This window comes from Eufriesea mexicana, unplaced genomic scaffold (assembly GCF_001483705.2).
Source record: "Eufriesea mexicana isolate 0111107269 unplaced genomic scaffold, ASM148370v2 scaffold4744748185, whole genome shotgun sequence".
Lineage (NCBI taxonomy): Eukaryota > Metazoa > Arthropoda > Insecta > Hymenoptera > Apidae > Eufriesea > Eufriesea mexicana.
In genome coordinates, this window is record NW_016907938.1 from 69,112 (window position 1) to 90,397 (window position 21,286).

At 44.5% G+C, this 21,286-nt stretch overlaps 1 protein-coding gene across 3 annotated transcripts in view; it reads right to left on the reverse strand.

The window, feature by feature from the left end:
* The window catches only part of LOC108546399 (protein Tob1), a 140,744-nt gene that overhangs the window by 39,962 nt on the left and 79,496 nt on the right, over positions 1-21,286 (reverse strand). The gene's annotated exons all lie outside the window — the stretch shown is intronic.

Consider the following 21,286-nt stretch of genomic DNA (forward strand, 5'->3'; position numbering starts at 1 on the left):
ATATGCAAACCTAATTCAAATCGATCGAATGATAAAATTCTGCCAAAATGTTATTTTAAAACCAATATTCTTCGATTCCACGTTATAGAATAGGGATAATTCGTGCCCTGTCGTTAGGATTAGCCTTTCTAATCTACCCCATCCGTGTTCATCCGTGTTCATCCATATTCAGGGCAAACGGTGCTCAGGTCGCGTTGAAAGAAACGTAGCAATGCTAATTTAACGGATGCTGTACGCACAGAAGACGGTGCTGGTTTCTTGCATGTCGCATCCTCGTGTCGTCGGTCAACACGGAAGCGCACGGATGCGCAAACAGCGAGAGACACGTGGTCGTAACGCCATAAAACGCGGCGGATTCCCGGCGGGGACGCCGCGGCGTCGTGCATCTCTCGCGTACGTCGATTAGCGGCGGCAATAAAGCATTTCCACGACGCGACACGCTGTAAAATTTATCTGGCGGGATCTTAATCGCGATAGCGTCTCACCGGCACGCCAATTAACCGCCGCAATAAATTGCTTTTTCCTGCCTCCCTCGCGGACAAGCGACTTAAACGGCCAGGGTTCCCGTGCTTGACCCATATTTTTCGGGTAAATTGGGAAATCCGTCTTCCGGGAGGGAACTCGCACGATCCTGGCCCAACTGCCACCGAATTTTCAGCGTTTAATCACTCTCTGAGACTCGTGTTTGAAGATTTCTTTACGAAACTGCACGAAATTTGGAAATACTCTTGGTGTCGTGTAATTGTCTTCGAAGAATTTTATTTTAGATGACGGTATCTTTTGTTTTTGGTACATGGTTGGTTTCGAAGTAGGATTTTCTGATTATTTTCTCATCATTAGACTCGTTATCAAGTAGAATAATATATAATTGCATAGGATATACCGAATATCTAACTATGGTCACTTCTGTCAATTGTAAGTGCACGAATAAATATTTTATACCAAATTATACGAATTCGATTTTAAATTTGTTACAATTTCTTCACGAGCATTGTTAATAATTTCTATGTATACGGATTAATAAAATATGTAATTTTTAATAAAAGAAGCTTCACAGAAGTGAACATAAAGATAAAACCTCTGTAAAATTCAGAAAAATTCAGAAAAATTTAGGGGAAGAAGTAGAAGATAGGTCGCTGATCTCTCGGATAATCCACGAATTGACTGGGCAAAGGTGCACGAAACGCGTAACTACACCAGAGAGACTGTGCACTGCTAGGTAGACGCTAACAGACAGCAAGACGGGATCTATTCCGGTCGAGGTCGACTATGTTTAGAGAATTCGAGAACGTTTACCTAATATAGAGCTAAGTGTCCAACGTGCTATCGATTGCACGAAATTTGGCCGGACTTTCTGTAAGCTCGGATTCTTTATTCCCTCGTAATTGCGGCGCGATTTACTTGGCAGCCGAATGGCTTGGCCAACGTTCAGCTCTCGCCAGAACGCCGTTCCTCGGTCGCACAACTCGCCACTAGAACATCCCCGTGATAAATCGATCCATAACCTTCACCAGAGACCGAAAGAATCGTGCAAAATCGAATTTCAATCGTGCAAATGAAATTTTTAATATCGTTCCACGAAATTGAATTTTGACAGCGAGAATTCAATTTTATCACTGCGATTATTGGCATCCATTGACCTCGAATTTGTCAGTTTCATCTAGTTACTAATAAAAATTAAAAAATAATCCGCGAATTTTTATATATTTTTTATCACCTGTAATATATGAACTTAAATTAAAAATAGGAAATTTATTGCCCATTGACTCCATTTTCTATTTTCAATTTTATCACATGAATATTGGAAGATAAAGAACGTAGAAAAATTGTACCATATAGATAGGTATACTGTTACCAGATATACCATACTATACCGTATAGATAATAGACCATTTTATTTCTTAATTTTTGCCCGTTCTTTGTTTCCTCGCGTCAACTATATTTAACCAAAATGTATAGTCTACTCTGAAGAAATTATGTATGCAAATCCGATTATTTTCATCGTAGAGTTTAAGTTGTTATTATACTCCAATGGTATATTTAGGTATACACATTAGATTGGTAGCTGCAGTGTCAAAATGCTGGAGAAGCGTTAACGTTGGAACACAATTATAGACGTTGCGCTTCGCAGGCAGAGTTTTCAAAAAAATATTCCAAATAAATTTCGCAAGTACGGATCCCGAAAATACGACTATCGCGGTACCCCAGCGATACAAGCCCGGAAATTAACACCTGCATTGCGGCAGCGGTAAACAGAAGAATAGCAGACATAATAATGCTACGATTCTACCTCAACTTCACAACCACGGAAGCATTCGAAATATAGAATTTCACAATGGAACACGGAAATACGGGAATTTATCAACGAAAGCTGGCAACTATGAGGGTTGCTTTTATATGTGCGAATGAGAATGAGGTTGAATAAGTGAAGCTCATTTGCCATGATATAAATATAATATGTGCCAGTGCAGTTTAGTATGAATGATGTTTGAAAATGTTTAGAAGAATGTGCCAGAATAAAACTGTTATGTGAATATTGTCAAAGAGAAAACAAGGGTTTGTAGGTGTTAATAAAAGAGAGAGAGAGAGAGAGAGAGAGAGAGAGAGAGAGAGAGAGAAGAATTTTCTAGAAAGTGTTAAACAATTTTTTGTTTAAAATAATTTATTACGAGATGGTTTTATTATTTAAATATTTTTAGCTAATATGTCAGCTGTTAAAAGACGTAGAAGTAACTGGTGCCCCATTTTTGTCCACATAATCCTCATCATTTCCGTTTAAATTCCCAATTTTTAGACAATTAATTTTCCCAAATCCACTATTTTCATAGGTCAGCCATAAAAACATAAGAAAATATCTTGGTTCCCTTACATAGCGTTATAAAGGTAGAAGATATTGGTGTGCACTTCTATTCACAGGAACCTGGCAACTGCATTGCAGCAGTAGTAAATAAAGAAATAAAGGAGGCAGTCGCGCTGGGCGAGCTAAATCTCTCTCTCTCCTCAGCGAGTTATCAAAAGCTTGCACAAACGTCGAAATGATCGCGAACGATAAATTAGCGGCAAATACCGCGTGCAGGTTGTGCCGAAAACTCGCGAACGCAAAACATCGTAAAGCATAGAAGTCAAGATAACGATCGCTTCCTCGCTGACGCAACGGCTCACCGCCTGGAAAGAGAAAAAGCGCGACTTATCGACGTTGGGTAACCAAGCACGGCGGAGTGTCTCGCTGGAAAACGTCTTTCCGCGCGTTATCGCCGGGCGGACGAATTTTTTATCTCGCGCGATAACGCGGAGCATTCCGGCGCGGAACGAGCTAGAACGTTCCTCTCGTTAAGCCGCTCGCGGGCCCGCTCCTCTCCGTTTTAATTAACGATCGTCCGCGGTTACGAGAGTCTCGAGCCGATCGACCTTTGCGTTGGCAAAAATTCCCGGTAGAAATTACGCTCGGTCATATATCAGCGTGTCCAACGGGAAATAATTACGCGAGGGTTACGCTCCGCTCAGACGTTGAACGATCGATCCGATCAGTTATCGCGACGTTACACACCACGCTCGAGAATCTCCGCGTGAGAGCATCCCACCGACTCACCAGCGATTCACCAGCGATTCACGAGTGTGATCTTTAACCAGCGGAAGCGACCGCTGATAGCCGATGGTTCAACGATCGTCTATCGATCGGAGATCCTTGCCTTCGCGTTTGTTCTGCTTTGTTTGTCGAGCTGGGAATTCCTCGGTCGAGAGGTCTTCCGCTGGCTCCGCTCATGACAGACGTTGGATGGAGTTCAGCCAATGCTAGAGTTCAACGGAGCCGTTTTATGCGTCTGACGGTGACGCCGAGTCCCGGAGATCTGGGTCAGCGGGTCTCGAGAATCGATAGATGGCACGGGGATGAGAGCAAGGCTTAAATCCGGGCTCCGGGATGGGGGTGCACGATGCTCCCTTTGAACCTCAGGGAACACCGTGGATCCGGAGACTACTAGTGTGCACGTTTCTCCAAATCTGTTCCGCTTTTAGTAGTTTATCGTTGTTCCATCGTTTTTCACGTGAATCTTTGTCACAACACTAGAGTAGAAAGCTATGGAGCCAAAATGGGGACCAAAATGGAAAAAATTGTCCGTCGAATGAGAATTTTAAACTGGTTTGTTAGGCCATAACTAGTTGTTAAGGGATTATAATGTAAAGAAATAGTGGAAACGGCAAGTGGAAATGGTGGAAAAACTGTATAGATGTTTATTAACACGTTGAACGCCTAGGGACCGACGCTACACTTTCCGTTCAGGCCTCGCTGGTCTGTACGGCCCGAAAGGGCCCACATGGCGGCTGACTGCGGCATGAACGGAACGGTAGGTAAAACTGGCGTGGCGTTTAACGTGTTAAACAGACGAACGGTTGGAACTGGCATGTCAAGGTGCCATGTTTAGGGCCACGCAGGTCAAAGATGTCTCCAGAAAATGGGAGACAAAAGACACGCGCTGTCAAAAGACAAAATGCAGGAGAGGGATACCCCCACGTCGCTAGGATATAGAGTTTATTTTAGTATTTAGATTTTTATTACGACACTAGTGATAGCTTACCCTGATTAAATTTTGTCTACCCCTACTCCATGTATAAAAGACCTCGAATTTTCTGTCAACCCTTGTCAGTATAACCCAGCAACGAAAAAATTATTATAATTTGAAATTGACATGACTACCGTGGAGTTATTATTTTGCAAATAAACAAACTAGCATTTATATATTAATTTATATGACAATACTAGTATCAAGGAACACGTAATATGATTCGAACCTGTCATACTTAGATCACAATGGCTATTGGCTCCCTTCTCGCGAATCAAAGATGGAGTAACGAGTCTCTCCTCGCAATTCTCCCTGTCTAACGTTTCTTTCTAAGGGAATATGCATTTTCCGGAATAGAGGGTTAAGCGTAATTTCAATCAGAGTGCAATGAATTGTTAGCCCGGGGTTGCCTGTTAGAGGTAGGCTAATAGGAAGGTTTCGCGTTTACCAGGGGCATAAAATCGCTATTAGAATCACGGAACACTTAAGCTTAATGCGATCGTAGAGTCGTTCGGTGCTCGAGGATCCTCCGATCTATATATCACCGTGCAATCACGATGCTCGTGGATTAAGTCACGTAAGTTATCAAGCGCTAACGACGTCCCTGCGATCGAGAATCCGGAATATCGATAACCCGGGAACATAAGGGACCACTCTAGGTACGCGATTTGCGCTATTTATCGGGATCTCGATTGATTTCCGAAACACTGCCAGGGATAACGAGTTATTTCTGTCAGGTGAGTTTCGTTCGATGATGTTTTCCCAGACAATGCACGCACTGTACGCGCCTTTTCGTATGCAAATCAGCTGACGCAACACACGCGACCTCCGAGTGCAATTATCCGCAATAAATTATCAATTGCGCAACGCGTGGCTGCGGAAAACAATTTGGCACGCGTATTTGTACGTAGCTGTTTGCGAAAAACAGTTGTATCCAGCGAGATGGCTCGCTGTTGATTCTGGCGGAAATGTTTGAGTTGCCGCAACCGCGAGATGGTTCAGGTGTCGTTCGAAGCGGAACTATCAGCGCGACTAGGCGAACGGTGTCTTTCTGGCGAGATAAATCGTTTGTGAACGTGTTTACTCTCGCATTTCGCGAATTTTTGGAAAGATAAGAGTCGAATGAGAGGCTGAATTTACTATACCCTGTGCGTTGCACAGATAGCGACAGGAGATTAGCTCGAGGAATTGCACGTAATTACGAAAGAACAGGAAGATTCATAGTCTCCCAAATTCCGAGACTCGCTTCGTTCAAGGATTCATTTCGGAATCGTTCGACGAAAATTCGGAAATAACGAAACGAGTCAGTATAATATCGGAGAAAAAGAGGATTAGGTGAAAAATAATTCGAGGAAAATATAAAATTCCCGGAACAAATTATCGAAAGGTGTCGAATTGGAGTACGAAAATTATCGACAAAGAATATTAGAGAAGATATAAAACTTCGAGGAAGGATTTTCATGGGAGAACGACTAAAATTAAAAAGGAAGAATTTTTTCGAGCCTTTTTTCGAAAATTGCGCGCACCCTTATCGTCGAAGTGCGAATAAAAATGCAGCAGGGCCGTAATCGGGGGGATCGACGTTAATCCGGGAAATTTTATGAAACTCGATAGAAATCGTGCAGTTTTAAATATTACAGCCAGGCCGCGTGATAACGCGCGGCGTACAGAGAGGAGACAAGTTGCGACAGATGTCAATTTCCACGATGGCGTGAGTTTCGTCGATAACGATGCTAACAGGAACAACAATTATTCCGTTCTCCCGTTCCGCACTTTTTTCCCGCCCCTCCCTCTCTCCCCCAGCTGTTCCCTGTTTCAATTAATTCGTAGACGCGTATCAATTAAACGCGGCACCCGGCAAACTTAATTCTCTCGAATAAAATATGGACACGTCGCTTTTCGACGCGAACGTATCCGACATCCGTGAAATCGTTCGACTACGAAATTACACAAATTGCGCTAATGCGGGCTATTCCACGCGACCGTTCGTAAATAGTATTTAATATCCATCGGATAAATCCGTTCCGCGAGGCGCCGTAAATCGCGGAATATCGGGATTCACATTAGGAAAGGCGTTCTGTCCTCAAGCCAGAAAATCTCACCGGTGGAAAGCTGCTCGCGGTTAACTGTGATACACGTAACGCGGTAATTCCGCGTCTAGCGAGAGGTTTTACGGCTCCGAGGTTTATAGCGTACTCTCCAGCAGGCTGTAAACTTTTTCCCGCGGTGATTCGCGGTCGCTTCTAAAATTTCAATCCGCCTCCGCGTCAAAATGGCCGAAATTATCTCGTCCGCGCGCGTGGTACTGGTCCGAGACAAAATATTCTCCATTCGCCCCCCGAGCGGCTAGAAATTCCCGCGATATAATCGAAGAGACGGGAAGATTGGAAAAATAAATTTCGAAAATTCCTACGTACGACTCCACTCGCGTAGGACGTTACGCATACACGGTAAATCAACACGGGACTCGATAAACCGATAATTCAGATGTTACGGTGGAATGGAACGAAACGAAAACGGAGCAAAACGGAAGAAAAGGACTTGGAAAGGAAGGAAAAAAGGGGTAGGTTAAAGGAGGTATTTTAGAGTGGAGGGAGAAAGGGGAAGGGAAAGAAAAATGGAAGAGGAAAAGAGGGTAGCACGTGAAGCCCGGACGAAATGACAGAAGGAACACGGCGCGGTTGGCCGAGCGAGATAGCCCCCGCGGGTTAAGGGTTGCGGTTCACGATCGATGCTATCGCGAAATTGGGATCGTGGACGCGCGATACCGTCTCCACGATAACGCCACCCCTCTTCCTCATCGCGATACCGCGTATCGGGCTGTCCTTCTCCGCACCGCGGCCTACGTAATATCGCGCGACCGCACGTTCATCGCGATGGAGCCGTTACATCGCGATAACCGCGCGCGATGCGTGCACGCGCGCAAAGTGCCTCCGATAAGCGTTAGCCCGGATCGTTTCCACAGCCAGCCAGATTGCGGATGACGTTCCCGCGTGGAAACGCCACTGATATTTCGGTAATCGAGCACTTTTTCATTTCGGACGAGGCCTGTGCAAGATTAGTCCGTATCGATCGCGATACCGTCGTTGGATCATTCGAAACTCGATAGAGACTGAACCACTCTCGGATGATCGTACGAGATTTTTCCCTCGCGCTACTCGTGGGGTGCTAATTTCTCAGATACGAACTGGAGATTTGAATATTCTTTTCCTTTTCTTTAATCACTTGCGCTATAAAGACGTGCCACGCACGTCGAGATGCTTTTGTTCCAAAGCCGCCAGCGACGTGTATACCACGTCGATGTAACGCCTTAACGCATGTTATATTGTAGAGCGCGGCACGGTAAGTTAAATCGTAGCGAAAGTGGTTAAAGGAAGGCAGATTACTTTCTGTTGAAAAGATAAGGTTAGCTGCAGACAAATATCAAGCTAGGATATAAGATATAAATAGATAATTTTTAAGATATGGGATATTTATAAGATATAAATTCCTAGAACAAATGTTTGTATACACATTCGATAAGAATTGGGGGTGAACTGCTTCACGTACCCTCTTAACGCTCTCAGGAGTAGGGTACAGTTGCAGATGTTTCTATTAAATAAATTTATTTATAATTTGTTTAAAATTATATGTTTTCGTGAACGAAAAATTAATACAAAATAAAAAATAGGTGGAAAAAAATATTAATTATAGACGGGATTCGAACCCTGGCCCACCAGGGATAAATATTTCCTGATGTCGCCGTTAGACCATAATGGCGCTCCGTAGATATGGGTAACTGTTCAGAAGAAATGGGTAGTTAAGAATAACAAAGCTTTAAGTATAAGTATCTCAAAAATTATTGAGTAGTTGCCTTTATAATGGTACACTTTCTTCAACTGGATGATTAAATCTATAAACCTGCAAAGTTTCAACTAAATCAATGACTCCAAGGACTTACACTCTACTTGTTAGAGAAACGAAAAATTAATACAAAATAAAAAATAGGTGGAATAAATCTATAAACCTGCAAAGTTTCAACTAAATCAATGACTCCAAGGACTTACACTCTACTTGTTAGAGAAGTCGGTCGAAAAGACTTCAACAGAGAAAATATATATCGCAATTATTTTACTATTAAAACTCATAATCCCAATACTTTCATTTCGAGAAGACTTTGGAGAGTGGGAAAGTCGAGCTTTGTTCAGGAATTTCAAAAGTTTCTAATTTTTGATCTCGAATTCGTGATCTTATATTACTAATGTTATAACGATAAAAATATTCGGAGTTGTTGGAGCCGATGTATCTTCGTATCCAGGTAGACAGATGCTTTTTCAGATAAATCACAAATACAGCGGAAATTCGAATTCGATAATTCTGTCAAACTAAATATTCGAAATTATTCGATCGTAATGAAATTTCGCGGAACACGGACAGCGTAATTTGTCGGAGTATGTCTTAATTTCATTAGCGTGGGTCGCAACAAAAGCGTCAATTGTGTAATAAACGTCGAGTCGTCGTTAATTTACCATTGATTTAAATAAAGATAACAAGAAGATCGATACGTCGGTTATCGTACAAACACCGTGCGGAAAGTAAAGGGGAATTATTGCAAACGTTATCGAGCATTAATAAATCGGGGTAATTGGTCTCGATTATCTACAAACGCGAAGCTGACGCAGCGAAATGTATTTTCGCTCCTTTCCCTTGGAAAAAAACAAAGGCAGCACGAGTGCTCTTTGGTTATCATTAACCAGAAACCGTGATTCATTGTATCGAAATTGATCGACGAAATTCTATCGCGCAGCGGAGATAAACGGGAACAATGAGAGCAGAGATCTAATTCTGCGCGATTCCGAGATACCCCGGGCTATTATGTTACCTTCCATCGGAATTGCACGATTTTTCGCGCTTCCGATCACTTGCGATATCACGAGCTATCAGCCGGTTGTTAATTATCTTCACGTGAGATCATCGTAATCTTCTCGATACTTCTACGCGATTAATTATACTTAAGCGTACACCGCGATAACGAAAAACAGCTGCACGCGGAATTATACCTAACCACATTGTTGCTCCAAGTTGTCACAGTGTACGGTTTCTAATGGATGCTAATTCCTCTATCGATAAAATAAAGCAAGATAAAAATTTTTTAAATCGGCTAGCTCGATATCTTAGCACGGACTGACGCCTTTGCCTAGAATATCGTGTGAGACTCGTGGTAAAGAAATCTGGTCGAACACGAATGTCACGTGTGAGACTCGTGGTAAAGAAATCTGGTCGAACACGAATGTCACGTGTGAGACTCGTGGCAAAGTAGTCGGGTCGAACACGAGTGTCACGTGTGAGACACGTGGTTTGTAAAAAGGGTCCAACTTCGCGGTTAATTTTCGTCGATGTCTCTCTCCCTCAGTTACGCGTCATTCTTCGACGTTCAAACAAGATTGCTCGACGTGTGACAGACCATAATGTTGACTATGGCACGCACCATCGGAAGCTAAAACCCGCCGTCACGAAGCGAAAGCGCATCGCGCGCACAGCTTGTCCTAAGCGAGCTAACCCTCTCGTTGCTCGCGTTTCGTTACGACGCCTTTACGACGCTCGTTCCTTCGATCGCGAGCGTAAAGCGTGACGGGTAGAATACAACGGATCACACGGGTCCATTAAGTCCAGCGCCGTTAACGTCGCTTCCTATTATCCGCGCGCGAATCAGACACGCGGCTCGTTGGATTACGTGGCACCGCGACGATAACGAATCCACGAAATTCCGTCAATAAATTCGCCAACGGTGCAATTCGCCCGCTGTTTCCTGGGAACCGGCGATAATGCCCTCCACGCTAATATCCACCCGCCGCGCTTTTTACTACCGCTTTAACTCCGTCCCGGGGCCGTAACTCGCTTCTGCCAGGCGAGATCTGCCTGCTCCGAGGTACGACGACGCCCATCGAGCGACGCTCGCCACGCGTGTCGCGATTAAAAACGATACGAACGATAAGATTCGCGCACTCGGCGATGAGCCTCGGCGGCGACGCTGAAGAGGGGGTGAAATCGACGGGACCGAGATTAACCCCTTGGTTACTATGGGCGCCAATAGGCGCTTAGAAATTTTGCGTTTGTGACACGAAGGGCGCTAATAGGCGTCTGGCGTAGTTTAGCTTTCTGACACGGAGGGCGCTTATTTTCACAAAAATGGCGCACATCGTATCTCAATTCCTGCCGTATAGTACGGTCGCTACGTATCAAAATCCGCCGTAGTCAAGGGGTTAATATTCTCCGAGGGTGGAGTCAGATGCTGGGAGAATTGCTAGAAATTTCGGGATTCTTTTTAACGTCGATTTGGTAGGCGATCGCGATGCCAGAGAGATTTGTAGACTGCAGTTCGTCGATCGTTAGGGACTTGACAGTTCGTTGACGAAATTGGCTACAACTTTGGCGAGCGGTCAAGACGCGTTTCCAAAATTACAAGCGCAGACGATGTCCGTTGAACATAACGACCAGCAATTATCTTCGATACATTGTACTCGTGCACACTTGCACGAAATAATACCGCTATTAATAATTATTGTATTAACGCTTGAACTACCAATACAGTTAGGGAGACTGGTCTCGTATTTTCCATTTTGGAATTGATAAAAATATATTTCTGGTTTTATAAAAATTAACGTCGACGCTTATTGAGAGAGAACTGTCATTATCTCCATCCTACCACTAAAATAACTATTATCTATGCCCGCTATGTTTAGGTACCCATTAAATATCGGTAATTCCAGCGTTGATGGACGATATCGTGTTCCTATTAATTGGAACTAAAATTAAATCGGTATCTCCTGTTCGATTAAATTCGAAATATTTTGATGTCGGTATTTCCCAAAATAGCCACGCATTTTGCCGGGAAAGAAAAATTCAGGCTACTCCCTCGTTCGCCTATTCTTCCATCGCGATATATTCGTTAAATACCAGCCGGATTTTTCAGGCCACCGCAATTCCATCCAGCCGAATTCCCGAAATAACTGGCGCAGCTCGCGAGCAAAAATCGTGCCAAGCTCGTCGGCGCTGCGTCGCCACGCAAACTGTAATTATCGAAACTTTTCCAACGATCTTCCCGGTAAGTCGTCCGAGCCCGTGACGAGGTTGTCAGAGCAGCGAAAGGCTTCGTTTTAAACCCGACGCGAAGCACCTGGCCGGTTATAGTCGATAATGCTTATGCACGACTTGCCTCAACCACTTTGAACTTGGAGGGTCGTGTAAATCGCACGGAAAACGGGCTACTGGGTCACTCGTCCGCTACATTCCACGATACAACGTTTAACGTGCAGATATTCCTCTGTTTTACCCACTTTTACTTTTACCGCCACGACGAATAAACGCCCGCTCCAGTTCGTTCGCCATTAAGCTTCTCGTACCTGTCCAACAGTTGGCTTTGATCGCCATGACTTAGAATTCATCGGAAATTTTTATTTTTCAAAGTAGCAAATATATCTTTCGATATCTCATCTTCACTGAACTTCGCAGAGTGCAATACGAGTTTAGGGAAAAATGGCACGACCCAAGGTGTACGTGTAAAATGGCCAATTGTTTCGCAAATATAATGTTTCCACAAGTAAGAAATAGACGTTTGAAGTGAATACCCATCTAGATAAATTTTAATCCTTCGCTGGAAAAAGTTGTAAGGCGTAAATATTCCTCCGTTTTATCTACTTTCACTTTTATCGTCATGCCGAATAAACAAATGCCCCAGTTCGTCCGCCATTAAGCTTCTCGTACCTGTCCAACAGTTGGATTTGATCGCTACGACTGTCTCCTGACTCGAAATTCATGGTAAATTTTATTTTTTAAACTAGTAAATATATATTTCGACATCTCGTCTCTGTTAAACCTCGCAGAGTTTAATAAGAGGCCAGGGAAAAAATGGCACGCCCCAAGGTGTAGATATAAAGTGGCCAGTTGTTTCGCAAACATAATGCTTCCATAAGTGAGAAATAGACGTTTGAAACGAATATCGATCTGATAAACTTTAATCCTTCGCTGGGAAAACTTGCCAGGTCCCCGTATATAGCGAAGAAATATCGCAAACAGGATTTTCTTCGAATCTTATCAAGCCGACCTAACACGCGTGTAGGTCCACCTGACCCACAAAGCCGAAAGCTCCGGTACACCGATCAATCTCCATAAACGTCTCTGCAGCGAAACGCGGCTGGCTTCCTAAATAGGCGATTATAAAGTTAATCAGACTGCGTGTTTACCAATACCGTCGGCCGAGACCGTTTCGTGCGGCATGAAAGCGAAAATAAAGAGGCTCGTCACGTAACCCCCCAACGAAAATGTAGCAACCGCGTACACACACGTGTGCCTGTAAACACGTAAGATCGCCGTTCGCACGAAACGTCGCGAAGCCTGATAATTTCGATGGCGCGAGCAACGACGATAAAGCAAGGCGAAATTGCCAAAGCAAACACACTGGCTGCCGCTGGTCGACATACGCGTTAGGTTCACCCGAGCCAAGGGGTTAAAATTACGCTTTGACTAGAGGCCAGCTCTAGAGATTCGTTTGGCAACCCTGTCATTTTCCTCGAGAGCCCTTAACGAGTACCGAGCCCACCTTCCCACCCTCGAAAAATGCAACCCCGATGTCGAGAGCGGGAGAACCAAGGCGAAATAAAAGCTGTTACACCCGGTAACGAGCTCGGAACAAGCAATAACGTCGCGTGGAAATTTATTACGGTAAACACGGCCGCATCCTCGTACTCGCGCGCCTCATCTCGCTATCGCGTCCCGCAACGCGCTCGAAATAATTGCCCGTTTGCCCTTTTCTACCCCTCTTCATCTTCGCGACGCTCGGCAAAGTACAAGGAGAAATTTCAGACCACTCTCGAAACACTTATGGCATTTTTATTTTTTATTTCTCCCTTTCCTTTCCCCGGCTTTTGGCACGAGCACGGGGCAACGGCTTCGCTGTCGGTGCAAAGCGGATAGAGCGAATTGAAATAGAGACGAGTCGCGACATTATCTTCTCCAGAGGATGACGCTGGAAGAATATCGCCGAGAAATGCTGAGAAACACCAAGTGACGAGATTGCACTTGGTTTATTTATCGCAACGTGTCCCCGATGCTAGACGCAAAGTGGTGTCTTTCTTGGGAAACAAGAATTGGCGATTTTATTTATTAACGGATATAAGCTACGAATATTCTCTTCTGATGTTAAATTTCAACACGGGAAATTCCGTTTGATGAAGTATTTAAACGCTTCTCGAAAATTCGCAGGAGCTGTGGCTCGGTGCGCTGAATGATACGCCGTAGACAATGTTGGGTATGTGTAAGACTGAGAACGGGAATTAAACGCTACGTCAATTGCATACAATGAAATAGCATTTATCGACGGGAGCGAGAGAACGCGAGTGGTTAAATAATCGCGTGTGCGTTGATAAACGGCGAAGCAGATTTCGATAATTAGCGAACGTCGTTGGAAATTCTCTTTCTCCCAGCGCAATGTCAAAGTAAATTTTTGCCGAGTTATTCTCGGTGTTTCGAGGGACACTCGAACGCCACCGGTGGCTGCCAAAATTCTGCAAATAGTAAAACCGTCGTAACACCTCGGAACGACGGACGAACCCATCTTGCCGTGCACCTATAGCTCTGCATTTTCACTGACGGCCAACTATCCCAAGGTTCGAGTAGAGAGCCACAGTGACTGATCAGACGGTGCATAGCTGCGAACAGAGGAAGCTTTAACTCCGCGCCGTGTCGGCTTGCTGATTCCTCGCGAAGGCGGTTTCGTGGTTTCGTAATCGATTACATAAAGCAACGGCGAATCGTCGAGTTCCTGTGCGCGTGGTTTCACCAGAAGCTAGAAGCGAGCTCGGGGAAAAATGGGTCGACGAAATCTGTGGAGGCTGTCGAATCTCAGGGACACTCGAAATCGATCGTCGGTACCTAGCTCGCACGATTTTTGCCAACAATACCAGCGGCCTATAAAACCACAGCAGATACCCCTCCTCCCTCCCGCGCTTGGCTTCGTTATATTGGATTCTGCGAATCAATAAACCTCGCTTGCGTCACGACTATGCTGATCCTAATGCACCGAGGTTGCAACGCGTGTTCCAACGCTTCTGCACGAAACAGCGGGATCCTCGGTTCGTTTGTTGTCCGCGGAAAAAGGGTACAACTGCGTTGCTCTTGCTCGCTCGGATGAAACGCTCCTCGCCTATGCGTTTCCAGCTATTCGCCACATAACCCGTAACTGCGTTCGCGTGGTCGTATTTTGCGTCAGTGGCTTCCTTCTCCAGATTCGTCGTAATTATTTACAAACGGGATATCGTGTTTCTTACACGGGACAACGCGTATCTATCTTCAGGGGACTTTTCAAATTCCAATCTCTTTGTTAATAAAATTTATTTACGATTTTCTTTTCCAAATTATTATTATTTATTAATTTCGGTCCACGGGTCAAGAAATGAACTTGGTTTAAAATTATCCGCGTTTTCTTTCATCCTTCCATACCATTTGTCTCTATCCTAATGTCTAAACTTTGTATTATATATTCTTTATTCATTGCAGCCTTTCTTCTCTCTACACTTTTCAACCATCTTACTATCTCCTCGTTCTCTCTACCCTCCACTATTTTTTCTAAGTTGTAAGCATATCTATCAACCTTTTCGCAATCGTCTACTAAATGTTTTAGCTCTCGAAACGGCATAGTATTTGTGGCACGGGACAACGCGTGTCTATCTTCCGGGACTTTTAAAACACGAATATTTTGTTCATCAAATTTACCTACGATTTTTCTTTTTCCAAATTTTTTTTTCTTTATTTGGTTATTTAATGTCGCATCAACTACTTATGGCTTATTAGCGGCTTTAGGTAAGTTATAGCCTGTTGTACAGTTTAGTTCGTTTTAGATATCGTAACAGATTCTCCGTTGCGTTGTTGTCTATCAGGTTATCTTTCAGAGCGGGTTTTAAGTTGTGTTCTGGTCGATTTGCAGTGTACTTTCTGCACTCCAAGATAACGTGATCCACTGTCAAGGGCATATTACATGTTTCGCAAGTCTTCTTTGCAAAGGAGGTCCTATGTTTACAATTAAATTCGAAACGGGAGTCGACATTTTGTTTCGTTGAGATATAAATGACGCGATATTAGCGTAATTGGACATTCCCGTAATTTATGATCTCGATGAACCACGAAGACTGACAAGACTGACCAGGCCCCTTCCCATTTTGTATCACGAATTTAGCTGTTTCGCAATTGTAGCCCGGGTTACGGCAAGGTTTTTGAACGTAGCCCCATAGAGAGTGCTACACGCCTTTTACATAACGGGGCTTTATGGTAAATTTGCTAGTATTTCGAAATTCGTGGAGTCCCGCTGACGAAATATGGCTGGAGATTCGTGGTTGTTAGAGGAATCGGCGAGAAAGCAAGACACGGGCGTAACCTCGTGTTTTCGAAGCACGTGTTGTTACAGACTTTTGGCCGGATTTGTTCAGCCATCCCGTCGCAGGAATAATATTTTCCGAATCGCTCGAGGATGTCGGCGTTTCCGCGGGGGAACCGGGCCCCGCGCGCGTGAGAAGATTAAAGATGTCCGTAGGAGTTCAACGATAATTGTTGCAACGGAATTATTATAAATGGCCGTATCTGTGACTGTCATCGGGTGACGCCAGCCGCGGACAAAGTTCACGACGAGCCACGGGCAGTATTTAAGAATCGCAACCTTTCGTCCCGGGGAAGCAAACCGGAGGCAAACGATATGTCAAACGGAGTTCACGGATGACGATTACTAAAAAGGGAACACCGTTGTTAAATGTCACTGCTTTCACCATAACTCCATAACGATCCTTCGCGGTCCAAACAACCATGACTTTCCCTTCTGCCATTTTCTTCAAATTACCGACAAAACGAATACTTACACTCGTTACGTAACCCTGGCAATTAAAACTCAGACTAACCAGACGGGTCGAAATTTCTGGTTTCGGGTATTTCGCTCTTAAAGCGAATTTGGGTACTCCTACTTTCATCGGAACCCTGATTTTATTCGTTTTCTCTAACCCTTTGCACTCGAGAGGCGCCTCTCAGTAGCCATTTAATCAGATTCTAAAGCTGGATGTTAATTAACGTGTCAAATTTACAATTACCCAACGATGTTTGGGATATCGAGGTAAAATAAATCTACTTAAGTCTTAAATTGCATACGATTTCTTATTTACTGTTTTAGAAATATCGTCAACCTTCGAATTACTATTTTCCTCTAACGAAAAACTCGCCGAGTGCAAAGGGTTAACATTGGTATTGGTATTGGTGATTACGTGGGATGAGCATATTAAATCTGTCCGCCAAATACTACAAGCAAATAGATACTGATAATTGTTGCCATAAGCGCTGTAACATAGTCAAGTGGCTATGGATACTCTACAGCTTGTGTTGGTTCATGGATTCTGTAAACCTCGTACAAACCGATATCCGACCTGTCTACTATGTAGCATATATTGGATTACGGTAAAAATACACGGCGAATACTACTACTAATATACTATAATGGTGGTAGTAGTATGATGCAAATATAAATTGACCGTATATTAATCAAGTTGACACGTTTTTTTATAGTGACCATTGAAAGATTGAGCAGTATAAAAGAAAAATAACGTTTACAATGCTTCTTTGATTTCAAGAAACACGCGTTTCTTTAATCTCTTATTTGAAAGTATAATTAATAGATCTTTTTCAGTGTCACGCGTGAAAAACAATATCCCTCGAGTGACCACCATTTTCCTTCTCGCAAACACGAGTTCCGCGTACAAGATATCGGAACAAAATTCCAAAATTCCAGTTTTTCCCTCCCTCGTGGTCAAGGTCCGTGCTCCAAGATGGTCAGAATCGCGCGATGACAGAAACAAGTCCGAGAGACGTTTACCTACTTCGAACTTGCCATTCGCAATCCTTTCACGTTTGAATTTTTTCGCGAAACGAAGAGCAAAGAGGCTTCGTTGGCGGACGACAAGGAAAAAGAGGGAAAAAAGAGGGAAGAGACGCGAACGATTCACTAGCAGAACGCTGCTACGCGTCCGGAATGGAACAACGAGGAACAATGGCGCGCCTCGCACTCGGCTTTCTGGCGTTATTCTCGGCCAGCCTGAGGGCGATCCTGAAGTTGATGGATCGGCTGGTGACGCGTGAAAAGCGATCGTGCTTCCGCGAACTTCGTTCGCCTTCGACGTTCAAAGCAAGATGTATCGCGGCTCGCGTGCGATGACTGCTCGAACGCTTCGAGGATTACCAAACGCGAGGCGTCGAGGTCGGATCGACGCGAAGCTCGAGCTTTCGGTTTCCCGATGCGTGGAAAGTCGTTTGTCGGCCTTTGTTCCACTGCCAACGAGAAAACGCCGGTTCCCCGCTTTTGCTTTCGATTAACCCAATCATCCGCGATATCCCGTAAACGATTAATAGTCGAACAAAAATGATTTCTTGGGAATAAATGTCAAATAAAATTATAATAATATAATTATAATTTTCGCAGATGATAACGGAATGGATGACAATCTTCGGTAGCTGAGATGGCAAGAAGCTGCGAGGGGAGGGATTGTTTGGCTAGAATAAACTAGGATTTGACATCGTATATTAGAGATTACAAGTTTCAACATTGTAAATCGTTTTCTTAATTACGTTTGAATAATTTTTCCCTTGTCAGATATACGAGGTGATATATAAGGAGATAATGGCAGATAATGGGTGGCCTTTTCTGTCCTACGATCTTCATTTGCGGAACGAGAAGAGGGGAAAGTAGGCAAGGTTAAATGCTAGTTAAGAGGCAATTATTTTGCAATTTTCTGGCAAGAATATTCTACATATGTGCGGGTGATTATGAACACGGACTGAGTTGTATATAGGTCGTTTCGAAACATCGAGAATTTTACCTTCAGAAAAATTCCAGGCGTAATTTTGACGCGACTGCACACTCGATTCTGAGAAAACCATTGCGACACCCATTTCAAAATAACTAGTTTCCTGTTATCCATCGAAAATTTAACTCTTTCTCACACTCCCGTTTAATTAACAGTCCCCAGGCAAATCAAGCTTCTCATCGAGCAACCAAGCCTTTTGCATCGTCCAAAAATTAAAAGAAAAGGAAAAACTTTAGAAATTGCAGCGGCACGTGCAAATAGAAGATCCCTAGCATGGCGTAAAAGCAGACGCTGATTTACAAGGCCAATAGCGTTTATCGCGCGGGCAAAGTCTGTAAAACGAGGCAGAGGTCCGGGAGCCTTTTCAGGGCTGGATAGACGCGCTCTTTCTCACCCTGTCCCGGCATTAGGGGAACGAGATAACCGGACGCGAGCGAAAGAAGTGGTGGGCGATGAAATTTCGACTTTCGCCTCACCCCCTCGTAAAACGCGTCTGCACGCGTTGCTCGATGGCCCAGTAAAGGCCGAATGTGTCGGGGAAATTTATTTCGATCACGAGACCGGATGAATTGTAGCTTCAGCGAGAACTCGTCCCGATTTTCTCCTTTTCCCTGCACCCCGTACGTGGAATTTGCGTTTCGTGTTTCCAGGCTTTTCCACCTACCCCGTGGCTCTTTCGCCGGCCATGTACACACGCGCGCACGTATACAGGTGCGCATACGCGCGCGAGCTACCCTCCGCAGGGAAGAAAGAGGCGAGATTGAATTTGCATTACCTTCGTGATCGCTCGGAAGGGTGAAACGCGATTTCGCGAATGAAACGGAGAACGTGATTTTCTTGTTAATCGTGCCGGTGATCGTGAAATACGCAGAATTCTGCAGCTGAATGAAAAGGAACTTTACTGGAAAAGATTCGACTGTATAACGAACAGCGTGGAACGAAACGATTTTAAAACTCGATGCACGTATAGTTCATAAGCGAGATCGGTGGTCCACGTGTTTGACGTTAAAGAAAATACGCTAAAAATATCGTTGATCATTCCTAGAAGAGCGCATCTCCGATGGATTCTCGTGCGAACGACTCGTGTTCCAATTTCGAGTTTCGAGATGCACGATTTCAAAACGAACCTCTTTAAACGCCAACAGCCTTTTAGTCTCTCGTGCAAATTTTTAACGCGTCTCGATAAATCAGCGGAGTATATAAAAATTGTGTTCCAAGTAGGTCAACAGGGAAACTCATATTTTATTCATACCGCCGATCTGCGCGTTTCAAAACCTCGCATTTCGAACAGCAGATTCTAATTCGCTGCTGTGTCACGGTCTCCTGTTCTCGGACAAGGTTCGAGCCCCGGAGACTTCGCAGCGAGCCGTAAAGCGGTAATCTCGCAGCTCGTGCTCCTTTCAGCAGCGATAACTGGAAAAATCGTGGAAGCAGCGTTACCTATCGCGGTTAATCACGGCGAAACGCACTCGACCCGCTCGTAATCTCCGATAATCGCTTTCCCGACGCGGCGATAATGGAGAGGGTCCGCGAGGCTGGCGAATCGTCACGCGATAATTAGCAGAGGACACTAATTACCAGGAGACGCGGAGTTCGTTGAGCACGATTGATTTTATACCCAACTAAACCCGGCGTCTACGCCACGCGTGCACCCCTGTCGAAACCCCGACCTCCTTTCTTTCCACCGGTGACTACGTTTAATCTCGCCTGCCATAATGCAGCACCCACGCGAGAATTTATCGTCAGCGAGAATTCTTCGGCGCAGGGGTAGGTATTAATTTTCGACCAACCCGCCAGAGACATTCGTTAATTACCAGCCGATTTTCCCCAGTCTCGAGCACCATTGAATTTCGCGTCGCTGCGGAGGGGTGAATAACGACGATTACAATTAGATTCGAAATTAATAGAAAAGCTCGAGCGAAATTCTCAATTTTCCACGGTGTAAATAATTTATAAATTCGTCGGTTTCTTTAAAGACCGAGCAAAATTGTTCCACAACTATCCTTTGCTATGGAGGACGACAGCGGCAGACAGAACGAGACGAGGGTCCCGGTGACCAGCCCTGGCTGACATGTTTGCACCGGCCTCGAAAGCTTTATTTGCCGAGCGAGATTTTCCAATTAAACCGTGATTAATCCGCGCGACGAATGCTTAGGACGGAATGTTTACGGCGCAGGGGAAATAAGTTGCCGGTATACAGAGCGTCGAAAATCGATACACACGGCAGGGTGGTGTGGGTGTGGGTGGGTGCAGAGGAATCGACGATAATCCGATTTCGATGGACGGCACGAGTTGGATAATTCGTTTGCCTCGTGCCACTGCACCGAGAGAGCGAGTACACGAGTGAACGCTAGAGAGAGAGAGAGAGAGAAGGAGAGCCTGTCCTTCTCTCTATTTCTCTTTTCCCTATTCTCCTCTCCGTCGCCGATGGGTCTATTGAATTCCGTTTTCCTCGACTCGCGTGACTCGAATCGCGAAAAAATTCGAACCGCGCGGAGGAAACGCGCGCTCGCGATCGTTCGAAATGACTTCACGTTTCGCGAAATACGGGAAACGAATCGCCGATAAAATTCTCCGTCCGAACGGTTATTTGTATCGCTGCGATTTTTTAACCATCACGGACGTCGGACTAATCGGCTCGGACCTCGATTCGTTCACTGCTGGCTTTATATAATCACGGCAGATAAAATTGGAGAATATTCGAGGTTAAATCGAAAAAGAGATTGCGTCTATTTACGACGTACGAATATAGATGGAGAACGGAAATACATCAGGGCAGGAGAAAAAATGGTATTTCGATGTTAAATAGTTCGGAGATGGATGTAAATACATCGTATCGAAAAGAGCGCCATTTTC